This window comes from Epinephelus fuscoguttatus, linkage group LG13, assembly GCF_011397635.1.
Source record: "Epinephelus fuscoguttatus linkage group LG13, E.fuscoguttatus.final_Chr_v1".
Taxonomy (NCBI): domain Eukaryota; kingdom Metazoa; phylum Chordata; class Actinopteri; order Perciformes; family Serranidae; genus Epinephelus; species Epinephelus fuscoguttatus.
Genome location: NC_064764.1, coordinates 19,764,543 through 19,772,664, shown reverse-complemented (window position 1 = coordinate 19,772,664; position 8,122 = coordinate 19,764,543).

Here is an 8,122-nt window from a genome sequence, read left to right as displayed (position 1 = left end):
ATTCATTGGATTATGTCATCTTTGCGCTGTTGTTTTTTCTGTTTTGATGTTGCTGTACTTTATAAAGCATCTTTGAGCATCCAGAAAAACGCTATATAAATCCAGTGTATTAACATTATTATTATTATTCTATACAAACCTGATTTACAAACTCAGCAGAAAAAAAATAGAGTAAAAGATGGTCAGTGAAGAGAGCTCAGCACCTAGCATGCTAACAGGACCAAATATTTTGGTGAAGACCTCAACAGAGCTGAATAGGGAGCAAAGATTGGACCCACATCAGATAAGTATTGGTGGAGCACAAAGTGAATTTTACATGCAACATTTGTGCAACTTACACTGCTGGTCTTGTTGTACAGTTTGCATTTGTTGACCCCTAGCAGCCAATGTAGCCTACAGACAGTACATTTGTTAGCTGCAGCTAGCTCAGGATGTATAGGCTGCACATCAGTCGTGTGGTGAGGGGTGGATGGGTTAATTATAAAAGAGCTCAGCCTCTGATACCAAACTCACCTAGAAGTGCTATTGCTCGAGCCTAAAAAAATGTAAGAGAGAATTACATAATTACTGACAATTGCTTTAGATTTTACCAACACTCATTTTTAAGATAATAATTAGCTACAGTAGGCCTATACTCCAGTGACAGGTGTGTATTTGCATAGAAGCAAATAATCTCCTTAGGATATGTAGATGATTGTGCACAAGCTGGCAACTCAAACAGAAATTCATTATTATTGTACACTTTCCCCACGGCCACCAGATGGAATCTTGTCTTTTAAGCTTGAGAGAGGAAGAACACAAGCTTTTTAATCTGCAACCTTATGCCAGTAAGATCAGTGACCCACTTGTGACCTGTGGATGACAGTGGGTAGTCAGACACAAATTAATCTATACGCAATAGTCATGCAAGAGATCCAGACTGGCAAATTGTGTTGTGTCCGTTATGTAATCAGTCTTGACAATGTGGCAGCTAATAAAGTGACATGGCAGAGCTCAGTCTCTGAGAGTCATTCGATAATGTTGTGTAGAGCTCCCGAAGCTGGTTCTTGGTGGCTTTGTTGCATGTTGTCCTCAAATCTGAGTATTATTTCCAAACAGAAATGCCGGTCTCGGTTTTAATGATGCCAAGATAAATGTGGCCATGTAGTTTTGTGAATGTAGTGCTGCAGGGATAAAGTTTTTCTTATAGGTTGACCCAGAAGTTAGCTTCACCCTTTAACCTCAAGACAAGGGAACTGGAAGTGCAAAAAAGCTAAATAATTTCTATGTGTTACGTGTTAGGACTCATTTCTGCACCACTCTATTGCCAATCATTAGTAGGTTATCACTACACTGTACAGACCAAAGGACAATCCCTAGATCTTGCAAATGCTCTTTTGTTTATCCTTAAATTATTAATGTGAAGGTGAACTCTTGGTGAACTCAGGGTACTTTTGAGGGACTTGCCTTTATATTTACATATTAGATTAAATGTAATGATTTAAGGTAGGCCTATGTGTGCTGATATACCTTTCTAGCTCCTTTTTGTATAGTTTTAGACCATATCGGAATGTACTTATAGTATTTTTATGGTATTTTTTTGCCAAGATTTGACACGATTAATGTAGTGGGTCAGTAATTCCTGATTGTACAGTTAGGAGCAGCTTTAATAAGAACAGCCCAATCATTGTTTTATGTTCCTGTAAGGACTTTTAGAGAGTATACTTTAATGCCAAAGCTACAAACTCAGAGACCTTCTGACTGTGGCAGAACTGACCAGGTGCTCGTCCAGACCAGACACATTCTCCTTTCTCACTCACTACATCTTTTACCTGTTTCTGGATAAATATGAATAAAAAACTATGTCATTTCCTGATATAATTGTAAAACAGAATTTCATAAGTACTCCAATATAGACCACAGCTTAGTATGAAAACATCAACAGTGTGCTTGGAGGAAGTTTCAGGAAGTGGAACTGTATTCAGGCTGTTCTCTTGCTTCTCGAACACCTTACAAAAAGTAATGCACCAGAATTTGTGTATAACCTATGTAATTATGAGCCAGTATATAAGCTAACCAACATAATTGTGAAGGTTGCAACCATGTGGCCAATGTGCTGACAGGAGTAAAGAAGGAGGAAGTATAAAGACTGCAAGTCCATGTAAAGAGGTATATTCAGGTTGTGGTTGGGTCAAACAACCACAGGGCTTTCACCCTGGGAACTGGTGTTTGTGTCCCATGTGAAACCAAGTGAAGTTTGACATATATTATGGTGCAACGTCACCATGTCTCTTCTCGTAAACCTAACCTACATAACTTTACAGTAATCACGTAACTTTATGTTAAATGCGTAACATGATGATGCCAGTCCTAGCTAACCTACATGACTTTACCTTAAGTACAAGACAAGGCAGGTTTAATTATATAGTACATTTCAGCAACAAGGCAATTCAAAGTGCTTTACATAAAACATCAAAAGCATGGAGACAAAGTCCAAAAGGAACATATTATAACCTCAGTAAAGAACTAGAGAATAGAAAATAAAAATAAAAACAAGAATAAAAGTTACAGTGCAGTGAAACAAATGAATAAATATTTGGTTTAATAAAGGGCAGATGCAAAAAATAAAGTCTCCAGTCTTGATTTAAAATAACTTAGAGTTGCAGCAGACCTGCAGTTTTTTGGGAATTTGTTCTAGATAGCTATGTGGAGTATAAAAACTGAATTTTGCTTCTCCATGTTTACTCTTGACTCAGAGGACACAAAGCAGACCTGACCCTGAAGACCTGATAGGTCTGGATGGATCATAGTGTAGCAGAAGGTCAGAAATGTATTTGGGCCCCAAAATATTCAGTGCTTGTAAACCAACAGTCGTATTTTGAAATTGACTGTCTGAGAGACATGAAGCCAGTGTAAAGACCTCAGAACTGTAGTGATGTGATCTACTTTCTTGGTCTTAGTGAGGAATCGAGCAGCAGCGTTCTGACTCAGCTGCAGCTGTGTGATCAGTACAATACGTGACACGCCTAATCCTGTTTCTTTCCTAAACCTAACCTACGTGTTTCTTTTCCTTAACCTAACCTTCGCAACGTCTCATTAAGTATGTAACTTTACAGTAAGAATGTATCATGATGGGCGCTATTTTGTAAGATATGCTTTCTCCATTGTGTGAGGTTACATTGCAGGGTGTATTGGGCAGCATTAGGGAGTGTATCTTGCTAATGGAATAAATTTTGTGCAGGACCAGTCCACATCATGTCTCAGGTGATTTAACTTTAATCATAAAATCAGGGATGATTACCAGCTCAGTCTGAGAGCAGCCAAGGTGGCACACTGAGGATATACAGCATTGCGCTGACTGTGCATGGCCCATTACACATTTGCCAAAACCAAACAATAGTGAAAGAACTGCTGTTTGAGTGAGTCATGACTAATTCGACCCCTCGATGTTAAACTGTGGCAACGTTGTCAGGCTGAGAGTAGATTTAGAGCGAGCCTTTCTTTGACTCTACCTGAGAGGACAAAGAGCACAAGAACAAAACATCCATTTGGTCCATGAAGATCCCCAGAGGGACTGGGGGAAGGGACAGGGAGCCTGCTGTTCTTGACTCCTGCTATGATCTCAACATATGCTGGATTGTTCCATTGAAGAGATCAACTGTACAGGTGTAGTGTGAGCTTTTGAAGCGGATTCAGTATTCAGTGGTGGACCATCACAATGAGAGAATGGCTCCTCATATTAAAGAGGAAAACTAAGTATTAATGATTTAGGAGCGAATAACACTAACACACTTCAGAGTGCTTCTAATTCAACTCTGGCTTCAACCTTGATTACAAGAAACACTATCACTCTCCATCATATATTGAGATATAACTTAATATCTCCTCTTATTCACAGCCTTTCAAAGTATTGCTGTCAGGGTCAGGGAGGTATTTGGAAATGTATTTTGCTATTTCTTAATTGGGGTTGAAAACATACTAAAGGAGACACCAAACGATCAGCTGAGTGTCAGATCTGCAGGGTCGATAGCAAACATTCAGTGTGAAATTGAAAACCCTGAGCAGATGTGCTTTCATAATGGAGGACGGTAATCAGTCCTTCACCTTACAAGAGTGCCCAGGGCAACAAGGAGGTCTCGCTGTTATCATACCATTGAAAAGGACATGGATGGAGTTGTAAGGGATATAAAATGTTTTCAAAAGCTCTCAACTGTTGTAATTTACAAGCTGTAAAATGAAGAGCCTTGAGGCAGCACTCATACAGAGCAACTGTGCAATCGTTGCCTCCACTTCCTGCTCTTACAGCATCCGGTACATTTGTGGAAAGATCTGTGGCTCCAGAAATGGTCTCTACCACCACATGTAGTGGCACCAACAAACAGAGCCAGGCAATAGACATACTTCATGCATGAAAGATAGTTTTTTGAAGGCCCTCTCAAGCAGAGGTACAAAGCCACGATAACATGACCATTTCAGATCAATGGCTCTATTAAATAAACGTCTGATTAAGCGTGAAAACAGAGCATGACAAGTAAGGAATTGTGTGTTTGGCGGGCTAATGGAGACAGAGGGGCTGTGATGACCCTCCCATTAGCAGACAAGACCTCAGGCAAAGTCATTCAGGGTGGGTGGAGGACCCTTTTGCAGCCTCACGTCAAATAATGAGTATACATGTGGCTTGAGCACATGTGATGGAGGTCCCACTGACTGAGAGTGACTGTTTGATTGGTCTACACGGACATGAGCTGTTAGTTCCAGCCAGACCATGATAATCACTTAACTGTAGGTGGTATGATTATGTAAAAAGCACCCATCCATGTGTTATTGTCTGAACCCCAAGAGCCAGCTGAACAACGAACACAAACATTGATCCACACTGGGTGCATGACTCATTGTGATACCATCTGCTTTTATATGATTTATGAGAGGTTAAAGTCAGTGGCAACACTGTCGAATTCAATTCAAAACCAAACACTGTTTCTTCATAGTTACCTGGAAATATTACACAATATGGCGGTGTCAGACCTGCAGATACTGATGTAATGAAAGTCATTTGAAATCTGTGACATCGACACAGTTAATCTAAAAAATGAAAGCTATTCTTACATTGGCATTCAACTGCTGCTGTAATAAAAATAGATTTTATTTTAGATTTTAAGACCCATCCCCTGGTACCAATGCATTGACAGATGTTGTTAAAGTACTCTAAAATCGCAAATCAAAGATTTGACACAGAGGGCCTTACAATCTGTGCAACATACCACACACTCTAGACTCACACTGTCAATTCAGATAACAAAAAAAAAATCACCAAAAAACCTTACATAATAAAAAGTGAAAAAACCTCAAGATAACTACAAAATCATTTAAATAAAGTATAGATTGATAATAAGGAGTAAAAATTAGGTGTAACAATAGCTTCAGAGTGTAAAGGGATAGTGTGTAAAGACGAGGCTACACATTACAAGATTAGTCATTCATGGGAGTAATGACGTAATGATTCTTATTATTGGACTACACTAATGAAATTGATGTGGTCATAGCTTATTCGTCTATCAGGATGGGGACCGCTGTGTCAGGAGAGCAGTGGATTATTGGACACACCCAGGGAACAAAGCAAACAAAGACGGGGGGAGGCAGGGAGAGGGTCGAACATTGATTGAAACAAATGTAGTTTAGCCAAGATGGATGGCGAGAAGAGAGAAGGTGAGCATCGAGATAAAAATGGAACGTCTGACAATATCATTAAACAAAGGCGATTCAATCTTTATCGGATCACTCTCGCTGGCAGCATCACATTAATGTGTAAATATGGTCGATGACAAATCCTGGTGCCACATTAATTTGATTATGTGGCTGATCCTGGAACACCACAGAGCCAACAGGTCTCCAATTGAAAGCATTACTCACACCTAGATCAACAATGTCTGCTGTTTTTATGATAAAGGGCACAAGATGATGGGACAAACATTTTCTCTAAGTGATAACGATTCAGTGTGTTCAGCCCGAGGTGTTTATGTGCAGAGCTTAATATGTTTTTGTCACTTGCTGGGTCAAGCAAGTGGGTCAGAAATCTACTTGTCCGAGGTCAATTTTATTTGCCCTTATACATTTTTATACATTTATTTGTGGTTATCAAATAATGCAAAGGCTAAAAATATTTGTTGTGTTTAACCATTATTTAAGTAAATGAATCGGAACAGTGTAGGGAACAGTGCAACTTGCCCTTTAAATATATAGCTCTGAAAGACATGAATCTAAAGGGTCAGTGTGTTGGATTTAAGGCCAGTTATTAGAAATTATATATAATATTCATAACAATGTTTTTAGTAGTTTATAATCACCTGAAAATCAGACTTATGTTTTTAATCGCCTTGGAACAGGGGTTGGCAACCTTCACTATCAAAAGGGCCATTTCTGAACAAAAATAATTTAAAAAAAAAATCTATCCGCAAAATATATTAGGCCTTAAAATAGTGAAAAAAAAAAAGCCTATTAAATCTAGATTAGGGGCGACACGGTGGTGTGGTGGTTAGCACTGTCGCCTCACAGCAAGAGGGTTGCTGGTTCGATCCCGGGTGTGGGAGCCCTTCTGTGCGGAGTTTGCATGTTCTCCCCGTGTCAGCGTGGGTTCTCTCAGGGCACTTCCTCCCACAGTCCAAAGACATGCAGATTGGGGACTAGGTTAATTGGTGACTCTAAATTGTCCGTAGGTGTGAATGTGAGCGTGAATGGTTGTCTGTCTCTATGGGTCAGCCCTGCGATAGTCTGGCGACCTGTCCAGGGTGTACCCTGCCTCTCACCCGATGTCAGCTGGGATAGGCTCCAGCCCTCCTGCGACCCTCAAGAGGATGAAGCGGTTAGAAGATGAATGAATGAATGAATGAATGAATGAATCTAGATCAGCCTGTCAACATTACAAATATGTCAAATATGTCAGCATTCATTAATATGTCCTACCACCAGGGGGCACTGCATTGGGCTGTTTATGAATATTTGGACTTCAACTTCGCAGAGTTAGAGGTAAAAGCAAACAAATCTCTTCATGCACAATTAAATTCTATATTCTACCTTCATTTTTTGGATTTGGTATCCATAGCTAGCCAAGCAAGGTAGAATAGAGACCACTGTAGCCATCGCTATTGAGATTTGGCAAAATGTAGAGGGAAAGGCGCCGGGCTGAGGACGACTGACGCATATTTTAGATGCCAAAATGTTAAAGCTTTTTTCATTATTGGGTGTATAGGCTACACATTTTTACAGCTGGACACTATCAGAATCATGTTAGGCCTATAACAATGATCAATGAAAATTAAAATGTTAAAAAAAAGGAACGGTTATTAATTATTTGTTTATTTCGTCGGGGCTAAAGAGCCACATGTGGCGCCAGAGGCACAGGCTGCCTACCCCTGCCTTTGAATGAGCTGTTTACATCAGCTGAAGAAGTGGATCGTCCACTTCTTCCATGGAGTCTGCCATGTTGTTCTACAGTAGCCCAAAACAGACAAACCAAACACTGGCTCAAGATAGGGCCATTCCTGTTTTCCTGTTGGCCACCATAGTTCTCCTTCACACATGGCACACTAGAGAAATTTCAGCTCTGCAACCTCACTGTTAGATGCCACTAAATTCTACAAAACAGACCTTCAACGGAATGGGGAAGAGGGAAAGTAAACCCACATTCAAAAAGATATATACAATAATAATAAAATAAACAAATAAATACATTCGGTATTAAACCAGGAGTCTACAGCCATGGTACTGCCACTATGAAGCTGTACTTACGAACAACAGTGAACAGCTGATGGTCCTCTTGGAAGGACCATCAGGATAAACAGAGAAAGCTTATAGATTGAGAATCAGCATGTTACCAGAAAAGGAAGGGAAAGGAAAGAACGGAAGAAGGATGGTCTTCACTGTGATTAATTTGGCCTAATAACCCTCTCCACTGGCTATATATCTGACCACAAACATCCCTCCTTAGACATACTTGCACCACAAACGCATACCATACCTTCCTTAATGCTGAGGAATGAGGCCCAGCTCACACACTTCCCATGCTCCCCCGCACTGTCAACTTCCTGTTTGTTTATAGAGCTTCATATTGCAATGCTCCCACAGCAAGATTTTATTTTACTCCCTG